General features: G+C 38.6%; 1 protein-coding gene across 1 annotated transcript in view; it reads left to right on the top strand.

Moving 5' to 3' along the window:
• The window catches only part of ed (echinoid), a 176,588-nt gene that overhangs the window by 16,903 nt on the left and 134,523 nt on the right, over nucleotides 1–25,162 (top strand). The gene's annotated exons all lie outside the window — the stretch shown is intronic.

Raw genomic sequence — 25,162 nt, 5'->3', positions numbered from 1 at the left:
CGCCCTTTTCTGTTTTCAAGATGGGTTTGAATATTGCATGACGGTCTGTGAACTTTGGGATCGGAGGAAGCTGACCACTTCTTAGTTTCATCATTAACCCGCCTACCTCATGTAGTTTGCATGAACCCTGGGCGTTTTCAAACTTGATTTCAGTAGGCACTTGCCCCTGCCATTCGATGGATGTTACTAGTCGAAGTTTAGTTTCATAATTCGTCACATTTGTTTGAGGCGATTCACTTTGTTGATGGTCATTAACCACCTTTTGCCCGATATGGCGAATGATGAAGTTGTGCTCGTATGAGTCATCGAAACCACCGAGAAGGAGCGAAAAACCTGCTGCTCTCACCAATCGTTTGGAAGGAACGCCGTGACGTAGCCGTATATCCTCTTCCTCCGGTGACAACGGCCTTTGTGTCCTGCGCCTCCTCCTCACTCATAACAACCGACCTTTCTCAAGACAAGGCACCATTTCATAATACTTCAAGCCCCTCTTTCTCTCTCTCTCTCTCTCTCTCTCTCTCTCTCTCTCTCTCTCTCTCTCTCTCTCTCTCTCCGTGTGTGTGTGTGTGTACGTGCATGCGAGCTTTTTAATTAAAATATTAGGGCATAATAATTTTTAAGATAGTCTATCCATTGTTTTGTAAATGTAGCCTGTGCTGTAAAGTAGACTGGAATCTGTAAGTGTAAGGATTTTCATAATTCCTACAGTAGCCAGGAAGATCGTAGAAGTGGTGGTGGGCCTCTCGTACCAAGGTCTAGACCTTGTCCTGTACTACCACCGCCATTGTCGGGAGGAGGTGGTGACTAGCACTGTTTCTGTGCCGCCGCCATCTTCCTCCGCTGTATCATTACACCTGTTGGAATAGGCGGCGTCGTTTAGACATTCGAGAGGCACATCGGGGTTTTTCGAGCTTATTATTTTACTCAGGCAGTTGTGAGTCCGGTGTGATATTTTTTCCTCGTCATTTTGAGTAAACGTTATCCTTGTAGGGGAAGCCCAAGTCGAAGCCATGCAAATGCTGTCCGAACGTATCCTTAGTTACTCTGGTCTTAAGTACTACCTGTCGCATCCTGGGTACAGTTTCCAATCAAGGAATTTCTTTTAAGTTCGCCATTTTTTATATGTCGTGTAGAATGAGAAACTATTGCGGCTGAGTAGTATTTTTTAGTGCTAAAAGTTAGTCACTGCACGACCAGAATTAATGTTAAAAGTTAGTTACTGCACGACTAGAATAAATAACAAATAAGACTGTTCAAGAACAATAAACGTATAACTTCGTCGAATGTGACCTTCCTGCAAAGCTGCCAGGTTGATCTATTGAGAGCCTGATGTTTTAACTTTTAAATTGTTTTATGTGTGGTAACGTCCACCTATGAGGTGTGCCTTAGTTATGTACAAGTCTGCTTTTGCTAAGATGATAATTTTTGTCCAAGGACTTGGGATTTCTATTCGTTGCAGTTCAGTTGTTCTTTAGAATCAAATTAGCTCCCTATCGCTCTCCCCATTTGCATCGTGTGTGTGTGTGTGCGTGTGTGTGCGTGTGAGAGAGAGAGAGGGGGGTGGGGTTATCGTATGATTTTTTTATACTCCTTTATGTTAATGTAGTCAGTTTACCCATTGTTGTCCCTTTTCAATCCTCCTGGTTTTTTTTTTTTTTTCTTTAGAAACATGGCTTCACTTGGTGTTAGTTATAATATTAGGCTATATATTATAAAGACGTTATAAACTTGAACACACTACTCGTTCTTTCTCTTGAAAATTGTGTAATGAACAAACAGGCCAGCAAAGCAATAAAATTTTCTCAGTTTTAAAGTACATTGTCTCTTCGAAAGTAAATGCTTATGTTTAGTGCTCCTGAAAAGTTCCCGTCATTATAGGGCAGGGGAGAGAGACAATGCAGTTCACTCCCTTCTCTGCCTTGTGTTCGCAGACAGGGAAAACCACAGGTGATCCATGAACTATGATTGACCTCCCTTTTGACCCTTCCTCCCTTTGGATTCGTTGACACCCCCTTCGCTCTCTCTCTCTCTCTCTCTCTCTCTCTCTCTCTCTCTCTCTCTCTCTCTGTAAGCTTTTCTGACTATTGAAGGGTAATCTTGTATCACAGTTGAGCAATAAATCGTATAATAGGACTATTTGTTTTGTAGTGCCGGTATAGGGAGCAGATTACCATTAGGTTATTGGCATTGTAACCCAAATATAGATTAATTTCACTTGCAAAAGTTTTGTAACGAAATGATAGTGAAACACCTCCAGTTTACTGTATTAGAACGAGTGAACGAATGCGTCTTGCGCTGTAGGTGTTTCCTTTGTGATGGGGAAGATTTTTTTTCGTTTTCTGTCTAATTTCCGTTCCCACATTTGCTCCTCAGCAGTTTCTTAATCGACTTTTGTCATCATACTTAAACTGTTCCTTGGGCGTTTCCTTTGTTTCACTTTTTCCCCTTCTAGACCCCTTATCTCTGTCCACCAGATCGTCTTGTAATTTGATGCCGTAATTGGAAAGTGCGAAGAGCTGTTACGGTGGTGGGAATATTCTGTTCCAGAGCATGGTCTGGACGCCATGCTAGGATTTAGCATCTTCACACCAACTTCGTTAGGTTTTCGAGATTTTGCCTCTTTGTTCTGCCTTATGTCATAGCAGTAATGCTTTTCCTCTCTGTAGGATCCCCTGTCTGTGATGGCCTGGGCTCTTGGGAAAGTTTCCTGTCTTGCAGCCGTGGGAACCGCTTGTAGTCGTTCGCAGGTGGATCTCTTTTTGTTCGTAGGGGTCATAGCAGGTGCTGCTCGATTTGTGTTCGAGTAGCCTGGCTCATTCAGGTCTCATTTGTAAATAGATTGCGACATTTTTAAAGATTGGTGATTTCTCAATTTGTGTTACATACTGCGACCATGTTGATGATGCATGATTCGCTGTTGAGTATCATTTCTTGTTATATATCTTAAGTAATGATTCGGAAACGTAAATCAGTAGTCATAGTAAGGATGCCGAGGGATTCTGACGTGATTGTTCTGAATCTTGTCATGAGCCTGGGGTCTCTGATGAATTATTCATTAGGAATCTGAAACTATAACCTCTCCCCCACCCCCTATTCCCACGAACACAAAGCCCCACCTACTTGTCTCGTAGCCACAGATATTTCGTGGTGGCCGCGATTATATTCTCTAAATTTCACTTCCCTGGTAACCACGATTTTAAAATTAACGAAAACGCAAGACTGCGTCATTGGGAGAAACTTTAAGGAAGTTTTTCATTAATGGATACGAATTTTTGTTAGTCTTTTAACTACTATCTGATGGTAGATTCTATAAGTTAAATGAAGATCTGTCCTGTGAACGATTTTAGCTTATATGGAATGAAAATATATTATATATAAATATAACATATATGTATATACTTATAAATTATTTATATTATATATATATATGTATATATATATATATATATATATATATATATATATATATATATATATATATATATATATATATATATATATCACACCCCAGTACATTGTGCACGAGTTAGGTACCCCCCACTGAAAGTTGGGGTTTCATAATTTGATCTTTATTTCAGATTCAAGGCTTTGTTGTGACAATTTCTGCCGAAGTCATCTCTACAGTAATTCAGATATTCTTTACTATTACTCCCCTCTCATAAACTGTAGAATTCATTCACATGAACATTCAGGTCGTCTTCAGCTTGACGTTATCCCCCTCATCAGGACCTCACAAAAATGTTACCCGTATGTAAAAGAGAGAGAGAGAGAGAGAGAGAGAGAGAGAGAGAGAGAGAGAGAGAGAGAGAGAGAGAGAGAGAAAGTGGGGGTGAGGTCAGAAGGAAGAAAGGTTGGCCCTGCATGGCTTCAGGACCGCAGAATCTAACCGGATTATCTTCGCAAGTTCTAAGTCTGTCGTTCCGTGAGGATGTGAGCAGTTTTTTGCAAGTCAAACTTGTATATATACCAATGTCCTCCTTTCGTAGTTTGTGCATGTGACATATTTTCTATTGTTTCCATTTCTTTTTCTTACAAATATCTCTATTTCACGTTGTTTGAACTTGGCAGTTAATTAACATTTGGCCTTTTTCTGGGATAATCCGGTATATATATTTTTTTATCTTAGCACTGGATGTGGACGTAAACAGTTGTACCTGGGTATTGCAGTTAACTTCGGTAGTACCGTTAAAGAATTGTAGTATGGGTGGTATATTACCTAATCCGAAAACTATTAAACAGTATATTGGCTTGAAGGAAGAATAAAATGTTTTGATATTATGAGCGCAATATATATATATATATATATATATATATATATATATATATATATATGTATATGTGTGTGTGTGTGTGTTTATATACATGCATAATATGTATGATTATAATAATAAGTTTACCACGCAACTCGTTTGTTACACATTGCCACAGGTGAAAAAAATGAGAGACTGGGTGTAGGTCCTGACCGGTTTCAGCTTATTTCCAAGCCATTTATATATATATATATATATATATATATATATATATATATATATATATATATATATGTGTGTGTGTGTGTAGATATAGATATATATATATATATATATATATATATATATATATATATATATATATATATATACACATATATATATATATATATATATATATATATATATATATATATATATATATATATATATATATATATATATATATATATATTTATATGTGTATTTGCATGCATTTATTAATATCCCAAATAGGTTGAGGCCGTACGATTAAGTAAGATTTGAAGGTTAGGACCAAAGCTGTTGACGAGGGAAACAGTGCTGTGAGTGTGAGGGTCTTGGTGTCAAAAGAGAGAAATGGGAAGTGGGCTGAATTTGAAAGAATGTTTTCTGTGGATTCCATATTCTGATTGAGAAATACAAAAAGACATGTGCATATGGATTGACTTAGAGGAGGCTGAAGTAAAAGATGAGATGATTTGCGAGCAGAGCTCCTGTGGAATTAGGAAAGGAGGAAAAGGATAATGCGAGTGGTACTGGCTATGAGTCAGCTATTGAATTCCACATGGAAGAGATGACTGGGTAAGAAAATAATGGTTTGCTAAATAAAGGCAAAGAACTCGAGTCAAGGGAGTGAGTATATATGCAATGCAGAGTGAAGGCGAACGGCCTGCGACCAAGATATCAGTGCTATATAAACCTCACGTGTGATATTTGTACGTCCTAGCTATTTGATTAAAGGTAATTTCGTAGTTTGTTGCGAAATGAAGGTTTGATTAAACTATTTCTTAGCCTTTAGTGAAGCTTTTCCATACAGTAAGTGTGAAAACGTCGATGTACAGTAAGTGGGTAAACTAGTTGGACAAGCATGTAATGTTATGATAGAATGTCATCGTGAATGAGCAATATTTCTTCGCAGAACAGATTTATGGTTGATCATGTGAAATATTTTATTAAACTTCACTCCTGTGATATGCACGCAAGTGCTGAATAATGAAATTTATCCATTTAATGAAGAAAAGTTGTCCAGTAGAAGAATATCGTGACCTTTAACCACTATGGTTGTGGTTGGGGTTGTGGGAAGATAATGAGTCTTACGCTCACCATATGGTAGTGAATTTGTTACAGGCTGAAAGACGGTTCGCAGTTTTCTTGAAAAAGTTGTCTTGGAACACGGGGACTAGTCGCAAGGCTCGTTTCTCTCTCTCTCTCTCTCTCTCTCTCTCTCTCTCTCTCTCTCTCTCTCTCTCTCTCTCTCTCTCTCAAGAAGAGTGGAGAAGTGGTTTGGAAGGATGTTTTAATTCTCGAATACCTATGTGGATTGCCCATCCTACGAAATTTAGATTTCAGAGGTTGTCAGTGTAATATTATTATCGTTTAAAGATGGACGTCACAGCATATCAGAAGCGAGTACTGAAGGGTCATAATATCAGGAATGATTTTTCATATGGTACAAGTAATACACGTGACACTTTCTCTTGGAAGTCAGTCCAAGAAAAGTCTGCCTTGTATTTGACCGCCCTGAAATGCCTCTTGAACTCGGGAAATTCTCCATTGATTCACGGACTTGGAAGACCAGGTTAGTCAGTATCTGGATTATATGGCGTTGAAATACAATTGACTCAGTACATCATTCGCAGGCACTTGACCGATGAGTGGCTCTTGAAGCGGCTTTTATTACACCTTGCGCGCTCCTTCGCAGACAGACAGCTCTTTATGCCAAGGAATGCGGCCTTCCTACTCCATCGTGTTCTCCAGGATGTGTTAAAGGATAACTTCAGTTTGTGTGTGTGTGTGTAAGAGAGAGAGAGAGAGAGGGGGGGGGTGAGTTTCTTTCTTCGTAGTTACGCGTTATATAGTTAACATGTAAACTAGCATTGATTTGTATAATGCCTTACAGTATTCGTTCAGTAGTCTGGATGTATGATTACGAATTTGGTTGACAGAACTTTTTAATTTTCAGCTTTATTGTTTTAGCCTCACCCATAATTAAACCTTATTGTTTGCTCTTTAGATAATAAGTTCATTGTTTTCTGATGAGACTTTGAGGCGAATTTGAACTGGGCATGCCCACCCTTCTCCTGAGAAAGGCCTATTTTGGTTTGGCAAACGATTGTTCACAGACAGACTACATCGCTGCTCTTGGAAACAAGAGCTACATACGGCCGACTAAGGAAATAGGAGCCCTCGAAATAAGCAAAGCGAGCGAAAGATCCTCTACAACTGGGTTAGTGTTTCTCCCTCCACCCCCCCCCCCTCCCCATGTGCGAGAAACTTCCTGAACATCACAACATCACACGTTCAGTGATGAACGCCAGTCTTCCGACGGTTTGCACAAGGGACTTCCTCTACTCCTATTCAGAAACACTCGTCGAAATTTCCGTTAAGTTTGTGTTACGATGTATCCGTGTAATTGACAAATTTATAAATTTGGATTGATAATCATTTATAAGTTTAGATTTGTATAAATTTACATTTATATTCATTCACAATTTAGACTTTTATCAATATGCTAAACGCGTGGCACTGATGTCATGTTTATATCTGGTGAGGCATCGCATTCATCCATGTTGCCTATTTCATAGACGTCTCTAGACCGACTGAAGCTCTCTCTCTCTCTCTCTCTCTCTCTCTCTCTCTCTCTCTTGCATTCTCCTGGCACCTCAGTTAAGTAGCCTACCCTTTCAAGGCCTCCTTGCCCGAGTTATGTTATGGCACTTTTTATTTTTCGACTTGCTGTTGGTCATGTGACTCTTGTAGCATTTGCAGTCGTGAATGTAAGACCTTCGTGTAGTAATCACTGATATATTAGTCTTGGGCGAAAATATGATATAAAGAAAAGCTGGTATTTACAACTTGCACAAGGGAACCGCAGCCTGTAGTATATTACTGTATTCATGTTTTCCTTTTCGGATGAATAGCTTCACCTGTGTGTGTTTGCATACGCAGTCTTTGGGAAATGTTGTGACTGCTCTACATTTATTTGATGAGTCATAATCCATTTTCCCCATTTTGAGAACAAACATTTAATTTTAAGGTAATTATACGATGGTGCATGTCAGAGTATAACTTCCATTTACGGAAAGCCTGGATGCCATCACGAGGTGCCAGATGGTAGAAATTCAAGTGCCTGTGACCCTGAAAGCGGCCGCCTTTCATGACTGACCGACGACGTCTCGCCTCATTGGTGGCTTGTGCCCTCGTTTTCTTCGCTCCTCGCTCCTGTCGAGGCAGGTCCTTCGTGGCACCTCCAGCGATAGATAGCGAGTTTGTGCCCTCGGCACGTACCGTAATTATTTAGAGGATGGTGATTGAGAGATATCCTCTCGCGCGCGCGCATTTACCAAATTTTCCTTTTTTGGAAACACTTTAGTATTAATTTGTATATTCTCTCCATGCATGTTAATGCTGGAACGTTCTCCTTCTGAAAATCAGTTGACAGAAACTTCTAAAGATCATTGTTTGTATTGACTGCAGTAATCAAATGCCAACAAGCAATGAGGAGTCATCAATTAGTCAAGTGAAGAAATCAAATTAATTTCCTGGAGGAGCGTGGATTGAAGTATAAGAATAAAGACGAATCTGCAATGAATACAAGAATAAATACGAATCTGCAATGAATACAAGAATAAAGACGAATCTGCAATGAATACAAGAATAAAGACGAATCTGGAATGAATTCAAGAATAAAGACGAATCTGGAATTAATACAAGGATAAAAACGACTCTGGAATGAATACAAGAATAAAGGCGAATCTGTAATGAATACAAGAATAAAGACGAATCTGGAATGAATACAAGAATAAAGACGAATCTGGAATGAATACAAGAATAAAGACGAATCTGGAATGAATTCAAGAATAAAGACGAATCTGGAATTAATACAAGGATAAAAACGACTCTGGAATGAATACAAGAATAAAGGCGAATCTGGAATGAATACAAGAATAAAGACGAATCTGGAATGAATACAAGAATAAAGACGAATCTGGAATGAATACAAGAATAAAGACGAATCTGGAATGAATACAAGAATAAAGACGAATCTGGAATGAATACAAGAATAAAGACGAATCTGGAATGAATACAAGAATAAAGACGAATCTGGAATGAATACAAGAATAAAGACGAATCTGGAATGAATACAAGAATAAAAACGAATCTGGAATGAATACAAGAATAAAGACGAATCTGGAATGAATACAAGAATAAAAACGAATCTGGAATGAATACAGGAATAAAGACGAATCTGGAATGAATACAGGAATAAAAACGAATCTGGAATGAATACAAGAATAAAGGCGAATCTGGAATGAATACAAGATTAAAAAACGAATCTGGAATGAATACAAGAATAAAGGCGAATCTGGAACGAATACAAGAATAAAAACGAATCCTGAATGAATACAAGAATAAAAACGAATCTGGAATGAATACAAGAATAAAAACGAATCTGGAATGAATACAAGAATAAAGACGAATCTGGAATGAATACAAGAATAAAGACGAATCTGGAATGAATACAAGAATAAAGACGAATCTGGAATGAATACAAGAATAAAGACGAATCTGGAATGAATACAAGAATAAAGACGAATCTGGAATGAATACAAGAATAAAGACGAATCTGGAATGAATACAAGAATAAAAACGAATCTGGAATGAATACAGGAATAAAGACGAATCTGGAATGAATACAGGAATAAAAACGAATCTGGAATGAATACAAGAATAAAAACGAATCTGGAATGAATACAAGAATAAAAACAAATCTGGAATGAATACAAGAATAAAGACGAATCTGGAATGAATACAGGAATAAAGACGAATCTGGAATGAATACAGGAATAAAGACGAATCTGGAATGAATACAAGAATAAAGGCGAATCTGGAATGAATACAAGAATAAAAACGAATCTGGAATGAATACAAGAATAAAGACGAATCTGGAATGAATACAAGTATAAAGACGAATCTGGAATGAATACAAGAATAAAGGCGAATCTGGAATGGATACAAGAATAAAAAACGAATCTGGAATGAATACAAGAATAAAAAACGAATCTGGAATGAATACAAGAATAAAAAACGAATCTGGAATGAATACAAGAATAAAGACGAATCTGGAATGAATACAAGAATAAAGACGAATCTTGAATGAATACAAGAATAAAGACGGATCTTGAATGAATACAAGAATACAGACGAATCTGGAATGAATACAAGAATAAAGACGAATCTGGAATGAATACAAGAATAAAGACGAATCTGGAATGAATACAAGAATAAAGACGAATCTGCAATGAATACAAGAATAAAGACGAATCTGGAATGAATACAAGAATAAAGACGAATCTGGAATGAATACAAGAATAAAGACGAATCTGGAATGAATACAAGAATAAAAACGAATCTGGAGTGAATACAAGAATAAAGACGAATCTGGAATGAATACAAGAATAAAAACGAATCTGGAATGAATACAGGAATAAAGACGAATCTGGAATGAATACAGGAATAAAAACGAATCTGGAATGAATACAAGAATAAAAACGAATCTGGAATGAATACAAGAATAAAAACGAATCTGGAATGAATACAAGAATAAAAACGAATCTGGAATGAATACAAGAATAAAAACAAATCTGGAATGAATACAGGAATAAAGACGAATCTGGAATGAATACAGGAATAAAAACGAATCTGGAATGAATACAAGAATAAAAACGAATCTGGAATGAATACAAGAATAAAAACGAATCTGGAATGAATACAAGAATAAAAACGAATCTGGAATGAATACAAGAATAAAAACAAATCTGGAATGAATACAAGAATAAAAACGAATCTGGAATGAATACAGGAATAAAGACGAATCTGGAACGAATACAGGAATAAAGACGAATCTGGAATGAATACAAGAATAAAGGCGAATCTGGAATGAATACAAGAATAAAGGCGAATCTGGAATGAATACAAGAATAAAGGCGAATCTGGAATGAATACAAGAATAAAGACGAATCTGGAATGAATACAAGAATAAAGACGAATCTGGAATGAATACAAGAATAAAAAACGAATCTGGAATGAATACAAGAATAAAGACGAATCTGGAATGAATACAAGAATAAAAAGCGAATCTGGAATGAATACAAGAATAAAAAACGAATCTGGAATGAATACAAGAATAAAAAACGAATCTGGAATGAATACAAGAATAAAGACGAATCTGGAATGAATACAAGAATAAAGACGAATCTGGAATGAATACAAGAATACAGACGAATCTGGAATGAATACAAGAATAAAGACGAATCTGTAATGAATACAAGAATAAAGGCGAATCTGGAATGAATACAAGAATAAAGACGAATCTGGAATGAATACAAGAATAAAGACGAATCTGGAATTAATACAAGAATAAAGACGAATCTGGAATGAATACAAGAATAAAGACGAATCTGGAATGAATACAAGAATAAAGACGAATCTGGAATGAATACAAGAATAAAGACGAATCTGGAATGAATACAAGAATAAAGACGAATCTGGAATGAATACAAGAATACAGACGAATCTGGAATGAATACAAGAATAAAGACGAATCTGGAATGAATACAAGAATAAAGGCGAATCTGGAATGAATACAAGAATAAAAAACGAATCTGGAATGAATACAAGAATAAAAAACGAATCTGGAATGAATACAAGAATAAAAAACGAATCTGGAATGAATACAAGAATAAAGACGAATCTGGAATGAATACAAGAATAAAGACGAATCTGGAATGAATACAAGAATACAGACGAATCTGGAATGAATACAAGAATAAAGACGAATCTGGAATGAATACAAGAATAAAGGCGAATCTGGAATGAATACAAGAATAAAAACGAATCTGGAATGAATACAAGAATAAAGACGAATCTGGAATGAATACAAGAATAAAGACGAATCTGGAATGAATACAAGAATAAAGACGAATCTGGAATGAATACAAGAATAAAGACGAATCTGGAATGAATACAAGAATACAGACGAATCTGGAATGAATACAAAGAATACAGACGAATCTGGAATGAATACAAGAATAAAGACGAATCTGGAATGAATACAAGAATAAAGGCGAATCTGGAATGAATACAAGAATAAAGACGAATCTGGAATGAATACAAGAATAAAGACGAATCTGGAATGAATACAAGAATAAAGGCGAATCTGGAATGAATACAAGAATAAAAAACGAATCTGGAATGAATACAAGAATAAAAAACGAATCTGGAATGAATACAAGAATAAAAAACGAATCTGGAATGAATACAAGAATAAAGACGAATCTGGAATGAATACAAGAATAAAGACGAATCTGGAATGAATACAAGAATAAAGACGGATCTGGAATGAATACAAGAATAAAGACGAATCTGGAATGAATACAAGAATAAAGACGAATCTGGAATGAATACAAGAATACAGACGAATCTGGAATGAATACAAGAATACAGACGAATCTGGAATGAGTACAAGAATAAAGACGAATCTGGAATGAATACAAGAATAAAGACGAATCTGGAATGAATACAAAATAAATTATTCTAGATACTTCTTGCAACAAAAAACCTAAAATGTTGATTTGTTAAACATGAGTAGTGCATACAAAAATAAATGATTAACATCTGTTTCTCCCGCCATGATCGGCGTCTTGTAAACAAAATCGACGAAAGAAAAAGCCAGCAGTCATTTCTTTGAGGCTTTTGCTTGGGAACGATACTGAGAAAGAATAGTCAAATAAGGAATGCCATAAAGTAATTTTGACATTTGGAATAATGAACAATAAAATGCACGCAGAATCCGTAGGCACTTGCTTGGTCAAGATACTCTTCCTTGCTCTTTCCATTCTTAAATGCTACTTTTCCCTTACCGTGATGCTTCGATAACTTTTACCTTAGAGATATTATTTTTATATATTCGAAAACAAGTTGTATTTTCAGAAAGGTTTAAATGATATGGTACCTTACCAAATGAATAATTTGAGAGCATAGGTCTAGCCTAGGCTACCAGATTGGTAGCCAAAGATTTGTTACATAAAAAATACAAGTATTTTTCATGTCGATTAGAGTAATAGAAGTTCTTATCTACGATTTAGTTACTCTCATAGTAACCCGTTTAAATGACGAGACTTGTTGACCCAACCAGTAACGTACACTCACTTCTTGCTAAGCCTTTTCAGTAACGGGCAAGCTCGATTTTACTTTATATTATTTTATATATGATATGGCATCTGTAAGATGGATGTTTCAAAATTGAAGACGCCGTTGTACTTCTGTGTCACAATAATATGCTAGAGGTAACGCATATTGATACACAAGAGATTTGCTACAAATAAAAGAAAAATAGCTATTTTTACTTAGAATCGAAAATAAGAGTTATTATGCGTTGTCTACGTCGTCCTGAAACATTCTCCCCAAGTACGACGTTTTGGAATTTCGTTGAGAAACCACGTACAGTATGTTGACACGCATTCGTAAAACAACTCTTAACACTCACTGCCTTTGATGTCGAAAACAAAAACAAACAAAAAATGATGGCACAAAGTGTCCTACATCCCTACATACTGCTGCAGACTGACGAAATGCAGCAGGTGTCCTTATGCATCACAGTAACATGCTTAAAAGACGAGACTGGTTGACACATTTAGTGTAATACCTGTAGGCCTATGTACTACCAAACATTTTTAATAATCAAGCTCGTTCTTACTTTAAAATCATGTGGCATGCACAATATTTATGATGATCTGATATCAAAATTAAATTGTCACTACATTTATGTTCCACAATATGCTGAATACCCCGTAGGGGGTTAACTATTTTGGCAAATATAAGCCGCTCATCGTACCGTTGTTGCGATCAGGATAGAAAAAAATCGCAGTCGCTCTAAGCCCCTGTTCAGTTTGCACGGTTACCAGACCTTTTAAGATGGCCGCAAGGCTCTGCAGCGCTGCCTCGGTGGAAGACCACCGAACTACGCAGTAATAGTGTACAGATAACACCTCCAGGTAGTATTTACCCTCAATAATGTTTTATTGCCCAAAGCAGTTTTTACATTTTTGAATTTAGTGATAAAAGCTTTCCTCCTTTACATATGAGCGCGCAAACAGCTTCTCTGTCCAGTTGAGACGAAGTGGTATCCGGATGTCACCTTGTATAGTACACTACTATGTTGGGGGTGTAATAATTCATGGTGATTTTAGCACATTAATTTACTGCGACATACAGTTTTAGATACCGCGCTCCTTTCCGTAGTTTTATCCCCTGTAGTTCTTGTTACAAAAGGGCACTGGAAGTGCAACTTGGTCTGTCAACACGTCAGACTTGGTGAGGTTTCATAGGTTGTGGCAGTTTTTTGTAAGTTATAATGATTGACAATTGATGTGTGTTTCACAGTGCCAGGTATCTTCTATTTTAAAAGTAATGCCGTAAAATTTCAGCCGTAATTTTATAAAACTAATGTCTTAAGGTGTTTCATTTTAATAATATGTAAGTGTCGTTAGTTTTTTCCTTTTGTGGCAGACATTCAATCATTCATAAACCTAAGATTGAAATGTTGTTATCTTACTGTGTAACAGGAGTCGTGCTTTTTTTAACAGAGTTGATTTATTCTACGTGAAAACTTCCTCTCCCACAGGTACGTGCCATCGTGAATGCTGTGGCAGTCGGTCATCCAGGCTGGAACAAGGAGTGAGTGAGTGAGTGAGCGAGCGAGTGAGTGAGTGGTGAGTACTTTAGTGCAACAGTGAGTTACCTAGAAAGATTCGGTTGTTCTCGCGCGGTGCCCTCCTCCTCCCTCCCTCCCTCGTTGACGTCGGCAAGCGATATTGATGTTAGAGCTTCTTCGTGGGAATGACCTTAGAAAATAGAGAAATCGGTCTTATTTGAAGTTGAGTTTGTATTCTCTTGCGGTGAGTTTTGATTGTTCTCTTCTCCTCGGTTTGGGGGCGTGGGTTCTCATCCTGGGAGCTCATTGTGTTTCCGTGATTTTGATGGCTGTTTAAGTGGCAGTGAGCGATGCTTTCTTGTTGTTGATTTTAAAGCGACTTGGTTGCATCTTTGGTTCTGCTGCTTTTCAGCGTGTTATTCTTATAAATTGGATTGACATATAAAGGAAGCAGTTTTAGAAAAAAAAGAAAATGTCTCGTACGGAGTTGGCATAGCCGCTGTTTCTCCTTGTGATGCCTATTGACGGTAATGCAGCCCAGTCCTGCTTCCATTTGAAATCTTGAAAGTTCTCTTTCGAAAGCGGTCAGTCGTGGAAGGAATCCATATATTCAAAATGTGGTTACGAAACACCATTAGGAGAAAAGGTCATCGTCATCTGTGTCAAGTCGTTTATCTGAATGATGGTTCCCTTTGGAATGCTTTGGAAGGTTGACGCACAGCCAAATCTCCCCTTCCTTTATCTAGAACGGTAAGCTAAATCCCCCGAGATTTTGATCAAAGCCCCTAATGTTAACCTTGGTTTTCTGGAAGCCCGTCTTGTATTGCTTTGATATGTTATAAACACATTTTTAGGGGTTTCATCTTTTGGGCCCTCTTACAAACAAACAGCATGACAGTCACCTCCTTTTTTGGGGGGGGGGATTATTTTTAGGGGAGGGGACTTGTTATGGCGTTGTACTTTGGATGGAAGGAGACACGTAACATTCCGCCAGTGACCTCGTGAAATAATGTTTCTAGTGTTGCGTTCATAGATTTTTGCCGGTTTAATTGCTTAGGTCAGAGATATAGCATGAGATGGAAAGGTTAGAAGTCGGGGGGGGGGAGTCGGGGATTAACTAGGAAAAAGGCATACAGTGTGCCTGAGCCACGTCACGAGGTTGACTATCTCGAAGCCTTAAGCTGTGAATTAGTAATACATCGCTCTTTTTTAGATGTTGACGGACTTCGGAAATGTGTATAGGCCAAGAGGAATGAAAATCTTTCAAGTAGAGTTTGTTCCATGTATTAGCTCTGTGCTTGAGGTTTTGAGTAGACATAATGACGTTCTTTTCAATGCATGTCCTTTGCTGTAGCCTACCGATACATATTCAGCCACCGAGCGGTTTAGTCATGATGAAGGAATTTTTAACAACGAACAAGAACATACAGTCTCTCTCTCTCTCTCTCTCTCTCTCTCTCTCTCTCTCTCTCTCTCTCTCTGGGATGATTTTGCTTGTGATCTTTTTGCAGAATCAGATCCCCTGAATGTAATATTGCCTAAACTGGAATGGTTGCTTGGGGAAGGCCTCCCTCTTCTTGCCGATGAAAAAGGCGACTTGGCCGCGGCCACGATCCATTACAGTACTGTATAGTATGCGTATGGTGTGATGGCGTCAGCATTCACTCGTACTAAGGCTGGCGAGCTGACCTGCGCTTCGAGGGTGGTTTGATAATTCGGTTATTGAGTTTTTATCGTTCCTTCAGTCTTACTCTTGTGAACACTGGATGTACTTGATGACCCATGCACGACTTTCCATTGGGAAGGTTTGCTTGCGTATGTATGTGTACAGTTGTTTGCTTGTAAAATGAATTCTTGACGACTTTGATGTTCTTCTCAACCAAAACTCGTGCAAGACAAAACGTTTAGAGTTAATTGCTGTAAACTCTATATCGTGTTATTTTGGGGTCAAGGTTGTTACAATTACATTCACATTCAGTTGCCATAGGATGCATCTCAGGCTGGCCTTTCGTTTTGTTGAATAAATTTGCCTTTGCAGATGTGTACATTACACGTACTTTGTTGTACTCGGCTTGGAATGGCTGCATTTACAACTTGGAGCCCATTTCCGTTTGTGAGGATGGAGGGAACCGCATGTAAGTCGTACAGTTGTGTTTATGCGGTCCCGTCTTATTTCGCCAAGGCCAGAATCCATCCAGTCATTTCCTTGATGTGAAGGATTTTAGGGGCTGTCCCCCTTCCTCTTAGAAATTGAGGGAAGAAAAACCATTGCGTTTTTCAACACCAACCCCACAGTTTCATTGTTCGCGATCTTCACTGTGCAGTATACTGCAGTGTTAAAAAAACTATTATTGACTATTGGAACTTTCATTCCTTAAGAGGCGCACCTAATTCTCTCTCTCTCTCTCTCTCTCTCTCTCTCTCTCTCTCTCTCTCTCTCTCTCTCGGCCTCCATTAAGGGAAAAAATCAGGTTGCTTATCCCAAAGGGATGCTTTTGTGCTTGATGAACAGAAGGATTTATAGTACCTCGTTTTGTACGTTTTCCTTCTGGCGTACATGTTGAAACGAGTTCCTCTCCTCTTTCGCTGGAACTGTCCTATTATCCGTACTCGCTAAGGGCGTAAGGTATCTGCAATTCACCTGTCATGGTTAGGCATGCCTCTCCCATTCAAATGAGAATTTCCTGATTATGCAGTCTGGCTGTGAACCTTCGTAGTTTTCATGGCTCCTGAGAGGCGGTTATTTAGCCGGCCTTCATGTGTTGCTGCAGTTGTTCCCTCAGTTTGTTGCTAGCTGTAGTGGTTTGTATGCCGTAAATTTATTTTTCAGTTTAGAGAAGAGCATCTTATTCTTTTATCATGACCAGCAACTCTCAGTTTAAGTAGAATCTGACTTTTGAATGCTAGACTGAAGTCTATTACCGTAGCATAATGTTTAAGTTACTACCTGAAAATATATGCTTGGAACGGTATCTTGTATTTTAATTTTTTTTTCTAGTTTCAATGTTAAAATATATTTATTTGAGCTCTACTGCCTGCAGATTTATGCGGAACCATTTTTTTTACGTCTTATGTTGATCATTTTTCCGAGCCGTACGGTAAGAATAGTGATCATATTTTTAATATATTTGCGGTCAGTCTTAGCATGAGCACTAGTCTTCAGTCATTTGTTATTTGATAAGACTTGTATGTGCCTGTGTTTCCCTTGTCTTTGGTATTTGCTGTTGTTGCAATGTTTTAGTTTGCATTCGTACTGGATATAGTTGTGTTATGACTTTGTTTTCATTCAATTCTCTTTTAACTGCTAAAGTGTGTCAGAATTAAGGTATTCTTAGGTGCCAGCAATTGAGAGGAAAGGTAAGCACAGTTGTTGGGCATCATTACAACCAGATTTATTGAGGAGGTTTCTAAGATTCAAGTGATTTATAACTAAAATTGCCATGTACAATTCAACAGGGTTTTATTTTGAGAATCATTGTCCCCTAGTTCGCCTTGTCCATGAACCTTACAAAAGGGGAATACTGTTGGTTTGTGAGTTCTGATCCCTCGGTTCAGTGACTACGTATCAGTTATTCTCTCTCTCTCTCTCTCTCTCTCTCTCTCTCTCTCTCTCTCTCTCTCTCTCTCTCTCTCTCTCTCTCTCGTCTTCCGCCAGTTGGCTGCACTTACACGCCGGCTGCAGCCCTTCAAGGTCACGTTGACGCCATCTTGATTGTTTAGAGCCTCATTCTCTGGGTCATCATGAATTGTTTATTAAAATGCATTTATCATATATATATATATATATATATATATATATATATATATATATATATATATATATATATATATATATATATATACGTACACACGTACTATGTTAAGTGATTAAAACATTGTTAGTGCTTTACATTACGTGTATATAGTGAAATAAAATGCTTGGAGAGGTTTGGCACAAACGTGCCATATCTCTGAAGACAGAGCCAGGTCAAATTGGCTGGGTACACCCGCAATAAAACCAAAACCGAGTGGCAGGGCGGACTAAAGTATATTAATGCTGAGGTGTCAAATCTTCGAAAGAATACCTATAGAGCTTTGCCCCAGAAATTATTATTTTTCAACTAAGAAATTTTCTGGTCCATTTTTATTGCCAGAAGAAAACAGAATCTTTCCTTGTTGTAAAGATGGCGTAGGTTTGAAAGAGCGTTGCCAAATGACGCTGTGTGGTGAAGAAGGATGAAGGTCTGTCGCCCCACATGAGCCGAAGGAATGTTCTCCCCTGTGAAATTTAGCAGCCCTGTATTCATCGGTTTTGGCTCCACTCTGCCACTCGTATTTGCCTCTACCACCAGTAGTTATCCTGGATAATCGTAACCCTTCTGCTTCGCTCCCTGGATGCCAGTTAAATCTCGTTGACCGTTTGTTATTAAGACACTCATATTTTAGAAATAGAAAAAACGGGATGACTCTATTGGCAACAATGAAACAAATATTAAAATATTATAAAGAGGAATGCGAGGCTTCAATTGTTTATGTGACGCAGTCTGTGACCGTATTGAAGACGGCTGTTTGAGGTATTTGGAAGAAGGGCTTTCACCATATAGGAAGCGAAAGTGTGCATGCGAGAGAAAGGTGAATTGAGCAGTGATTATAAGGGAGTTTGACACACTGTTGGTGAGCCTTCTTAGTGCAGCAGATAAGTAGAAAAGTACTTCAGTTTGTGATACAAGCATGAAATTTGGCACAAGTGCTCATTTTAACCCCTTCTTGAAAACTCTGGGTGTCCGCGCAAAATTTCAATGTGCCGCGACTTTTCAAGATGGCCGCTGGTTTAGATTTCTGAAATAAATACATCAATCATTATTCAGATAAATGTCTTCCTGGGTAGAAGAGTTAATTGAAGATATCGCCAGAGCTCCTACTACTATATTTACCATTGTGGTAAAGATGGCATACAAAATGGCCGCCATGAAACATTTTGCTTGATAACTCTGCAATTAAAAAAGATTCAGACACGAAATTTTTATCTGTGCCTACATTTATGAGGCCAGAGAATCTGTTTCTAGCATTTCTATTGGGCTATTATCAATATTACATCTTGGAAAGGGACCCCATAATGCTACTGAAAGGTATACAAGCACAAGACTATAATGGAGTATGATAACAAAGTATCTTCTCTATGGTCGAGCAGTCTCAATGTCTTTTTTTAACCCTGCAATGAACACAAGATTTCAAAGATGCTTGGTGTCACCCTTTAGTGTGACAAAATTCTCATTCAGATGTATCTGAAGCATCATTTGCAGTATTATAGTTACACATCACATTATGATTACACCTCACTTTTGCAGCTACACCAAACTGTGGGTTTTTGGACTTGCAGGAAGCAGGGGGGGATATTTGTGGAGTCGGGTAGCTCTGGTACAGATTTTACCCTCTCTGGCCCAAACTATGACCGTGAAGCATTTCTACCAGGTTTCTCTTCCTGGTTTTGGCATAGATAGCCATGCCTATGAATATAGGAAAAGGAGTTCCCTATCCTTTGAATGTTGATGTACACTTCCTCCCTCCTTTTGTTTTGAGTAGCAGTTGTACTGCAGGAGCTGAGCAGTAGCCATGTCTGACTTTGGTGAGCCAAACCTTAGCTGTGACTTTGTCTGCCCCATGTTCAGCCATACTAGTGAACTGCAGCAGACTTTGAGGTATTGCATAAGTGATGCATCCTTCACCAAAGATGCCGTCGAACCTGGACTGATGATCCAGAATGTGTGTCCTAGTATCTTTGCTGCTTTAACAATCACAAGTGTATCTGAGTAGTCAGATGCCTGAGATAGGGCTAAAGCTACATCTTTCTGCAAGGCAAGTAGCATACCTCTTCCTTTCTTGTGTACTTCTAATTCAGGTATTTCTGCCAACAATTTGTCCTTTAATCTTGTTGAATTGACAGTGGGTGAGGCAATGCCCATTGTTCCAGGTGCTGCTGGCATAATTGGGATATGTCTGCAAGAGGGAATATGGCAAGACCATCTGAACTCAAGCTGTTTTCAATTATATAATTAACCAGCTCTGATATAACCGGTGGATATACATCTGGTTCTTCATTGTAACGTTGTTCTTTCTCAAGATTTCTAAGATGGGAGCTCTCCCTATTGTAAAGGCCAGTGAGACATACGAGATGGTATATCAGCTCTTGTGCAGTTGCATCACCTGCACCTAGTTTTGCCAACAATTTTCCATCATTAAGTGTGTGAGCACACGCATGTAGTTTCCTGTTGAGATTCATGGTCATTACTTGTCAAAGATCAGGTAAGATAAAGGTGCCAAATTTTCACAAAAAATGCATACTTCATTGTCATGACTCTTTCGACGCTGTTCAGCATGCTTTTCCTGTGTTTCACTACCTGCAATTGTAGACCTTTGCTTTCTTACACGATCAAGTTTTGCATTATTAAACATGACCTTACAGCTCTTGTGGTATTTTGCCATGTTTTGTCGCAGTGTTGCTTCTGTGCCACTGCCTTTATCCAGCCTTGCTGGGTCAAAGTCAAGCGGCATTTCACCAATCTCCTGGAACAATGGCACATTGGTTGAAATCAGTACGTACCCATCATGTTCAGGCTTATGGACAGAGGCCAAGGTTGAAGTTAAACCTTCATTTTTCTTGTCTTGCTGGCAAAGACATTTACTCCAGTTGGCCTTCCTTTTGCCTATGATTGAATTTATACTTGCCTTTATGAGCACTTGACTAGGCCTAGGGGCTATCCTTTTACCACCTTAATCTGACATGCACATTGATGTATGGGATACAACTAGGTTCGGTCACCCAACACCTAGCCCGATCATTAATCCAGTGCCATTTAAGTCCCATGTGATGTGTACACCATCCAGGTAAGTACATGAACAACCCATATAGAGACCCACTTACCCTTGGCCCGGCTCTCCCGCAGTCACGTCCTGTCAATTCAGGCGCGGCTATCTAACTAGATCTACCAACTAGCCTATATATATATACTTTCTACCAGCTAATTGATAAGGGGCTAATAGACACACATTTGGGACACTGAACTACTAAGCTACACTAAAGCAAAGCTAGGTACAGCATAAGTAAAGCAAGATTAGCCGACACTGAACCCCATGCTGAGTTACACAGCGCAGAAGTCACCAATGTCCCCTGGTTGTACATTCACTCTTTTAAACTGAAATTAAAGATAAAACCGCCACCTAAATTATATATAGACGTGCAAACTATTATATTGAACAGAAACAGGAAGACATTTTTCCATGCCTACTGAATCCTGAGACGTGATTATTTAAGGTTTTTGGCTGCCAAATTGGATGCCATCTTTCTTTATATATGCTATATGAAATCTTTAACAGAAATACATTTTACTTTTGCTTTGTGACTCAGGCTAAAATGTGTATAACCAAAACAAATGCCTAAAAACATGACCATAGGCACATGAGTCCCATGTTTAAAACCTTGACTAGTGGCCATCTTGAAAAACGGCAGCCACTTTGGAATTTTTAAGTGGACACCCAGTAATTTTCAAAAAGTTGCTTATGGAGAAGATATGTACCAAATTTCATGCTTGTATCATTAAATGAAGTATTTTAGTGAAAAAATTATTTTATCTGCAGCACTCTATATTGACGGGGATATGGATGGTGTTTTTTTTTTTTTTTCCCAGGGCTTATCCAAGAACCAGTAGTGTTTGCAGATTCGACAGTGATCGGTGTCCTTTCTTGTTTAGCAAGCCATCCCCATTCGTGGTAATTATAATATATATATATATATATATATATATATATATATATATATATATATATATATATATATATATATATATATATATATATATATATATTATAATTTACGAATGGGGATGGCTTGCTATCCCAGTATCCATTGTTTCCATCATGAAGCTGATTTTGTAAAGTTCGCTTTATGCCTGGCAGGAATTAGGTGATGCAGGCTGTTCCTAAAGATTTTGATCAGCCAAGAAATAAAAGAATGCACAGGACCGTTATTTGGAAAGGAGTTTGTAAAATGTTCTGCATCATCCATCTTTCTATGGAGAAGCGCAAGAGGTAACTCGGCGAAAGTATAGTAATGAACTTTGGATGGTAATTGGGTTATTAAAAAGCCATTGAAGTTGAAGGTGGAGACAGCCAGTGCACGCAAGCATGATAGTCCATTCGTCTTTCCAAGTTGCTCTTGAAGTGAAATGGCGGTAAGGCGTGACTCTTAGATTTCATTGCCTATTGTAGGGTGGCGCACCATTCTGCCGTGCTCTGAAGCAGCTCATTTTCGAGGCGTTTCTGGTGCATGCCAGGTTGATGCTGCAATACTACTTTACTGTCCCACTTCATGGCTCACCGGCAGCAGCTACCCTTTTCATGTGGGTGTCGCTTCGCTGGCCCCTGATTTTCTCTAGTACAATGTACCGTTTCACTTTTACCTGCTTGCATTCAGTTGAGTCTCTTGACCCCTCCCGTTTCTGTTGCTTCGTTTTCTACTGCTTTTCCTCCTGTCCTATTGTAGCTCTGTTGTCCTATACATATACATATACAGTAGTCTTGGCTGTTCATTCCGTTGTTATCTGCAGCTCATCTCCCTCCCCAAGCCATACATCGCTCCTTCCTTCCCGGGGGAAAATTCGGTGTGTGTCGGGGGGGGGGAGAAGCGCGTGCACTGAAGTCGGTGAAAGCGCTGAGAACTTTTCTTGCAATCTTCTAAAGCAAAAGTAGTCAGGATTTCTTACTTCAGCTCTCGTGTATTACTTGGCCCAAGTTTTTTTTTCTGTCTCGTTGATTGGATAATGGTTAAGTGAAGGGTATTTTACCGGTGGGCTTCAGTTGTGGGCTCAGCCTAGGCTGCATGACATGACCCTTAGAGGGGATCATTTTATGTTAAGGCTCAGAGGGATAATGGTGTGTGTTAAGGAGAATGGTTCGTATTTTATGGAAAGTTATTTTTTTTATAAAGTGACCCAGGTAATATCAGTGAAGTGTGAATTTCTCCCCCTTCCGAAGTATTGACAATAACATGTTTCAGTAGATGAAAATGTATAACTTTTTCACGTAACTCAAAATGCCACGTTAAGTAAAAAAAAAAAAAAAGTGACTTCTCTTAATTGCTGACTTCAGAGATACAAGTTACTCCTGTTACTCCTCCCCCCACCCCCCTCTCGCTTTCTGGTGGGTAATAAGGATGATGATGACCTTAGGGCTTAGACCAACTTGCGGGGACCAAAATCGACGCCCCCTCGCATCAGAACTGCAGGCATTGAGTGACTGACAACAGCCTTGTGTTGCGTTCAGTGTGCCCCTTCGTCCTTACTCCTCCCCTCTGGATGACCCCTTTCCCTTCCCCTCCTACCCATTTCGATCCCCCTGCTTGCTTCTAGGAGGTCATGCTTCGTCAACAGTGTCCTTGATTCTGCTTCTCATCCCCATAATGCCCTATCCCATAATCCTGTGGTGGGGTCATACCTCCTAAATCCTCCTTAAAGAGGGTATTTGTAAGCACTAGGCTGCTCTGTATTCCAGGATGTGTTTTGCCCTTGTGACCTTTTAAAGTCTCGTATGTGTTGAAGGTTTTCGGTCGTATTATTTTATAGATGAAATATAAATGGAATTTGATGTACTTGACATACACATTATTTATGAATGAATTCCATTGACTTCATTCTCGTTCATGTGCTAACTAACGTACGATCGCAAAGCTCCTACGAAAAAGAGGTCGGGTAGAAAATGAATACAATAGAAAACATGTGCTTCATTTGACATTGGATTGGAAAGTCTTGTAAGATGGTGGAAAATGATGCCATAACACGGCCAGTGATATCAAGCAGGGGGTATGTGCAGTATGTCGTCAGCGTCGCCGTCGTCTTTGAAGGGCGTAGTATCCGTTCAGTGTCTCTTAAGTCATCATCACCTATCTGGGTTTTGTAGGTTAGTGGCAACGCCCCAACAACGTCCAGGAGGGAGTGACACCTACTCATTTTTTGTTATTGTTTGCCTGTCTTTGTTCAAGGCAAAACTGTTGGCGAGGCCGTCTTTGTCAGTATTGTATACTTTGCTTTTCTTACATTCCTGGAGAATCACATTGTCAAGTATGGTCTTATTGCTATTGCCACGTGTCGTCTATAAAATCGAGGGAACGTTTTGCTTTGTATTAGTATTGGTGCGCCCGAACCGCAAAAAGGACTTTGAGAAGACGGGGTCGAGGGAGGCGGCAAGGCTTCACCCGAGGGATATGACGTACAGTCCCGAAGCTTGGACCAAGCCGCCTTCATAGTTATTCTCAAGGTCCTTTAAACGTATTCTGTGTATATTTAAAGGACCGTGGTTCTTCTGAAGTGTTGGAAATCAGACGAGAGTTTCGGAGCAAACGAGAGACAATCAAATCGGACAGCAGCAGCAGCAGCAGCATTATCCTTTTTATTGTTATAATTATCATATCTGCGGACATTGCTATTTAACAGACGACATTTGCGTGATCGATTCTTCGGACCAGGATTAAGCTCAGTATTGCCAGAAAGAAGTAATAACATAAAAGAAAAGCTTAAAGGAAGATTTGCATACTTAACGAAAACAATAACGGGAACAATATATTCAGGTATAATCCAGATTGGAATTAGGTATAATTAAATTTGGAAAGTGTAAGCCCACAAAGAATGAAATTGGTCAACTGAGAGGAACCGGTACTCCCAGCAAGGACAAAAACATGTTAGGCTAATCCAGGACCCAGGGCTTATCATATGCCACTGAAGACGGTTATGTCAGTGTCAGTATGAAATTTCAGTTATCACTGATAGGTGGGAGTTTTGGAGTTAGGTTATCTGTGTTTTAGTTGGTCTAAGTACTGTAAAGTACTGCTGCAGGGCTGAATCAGATCGATTCGTCTGTCCTTAGTTAACAGACGTATAAAAATATAACGATTTAGATCAATCTCGGCGTATCGACTGTCCTTAGTTAA

This window comes from Macrobrachium rosenbergii, chromosome 19, assembly GCF_040412425.1.
Source record: "Macrobrachium rosenbergii isolate ZJJX-2024 chromosome 19, ASM4041242v1, whole genome shotgun sequence".
Classification (NCBI taxonomy): Eukaryota; Metazoa; Arthropoda; class Malacostraca; order Decapoda; family Palaemonidae; genus Macrobrachium; species Macrobrachium rosenbergii.
This window is presented reverse-complemented; position numbering and strand designations above follow the sequence as displayed.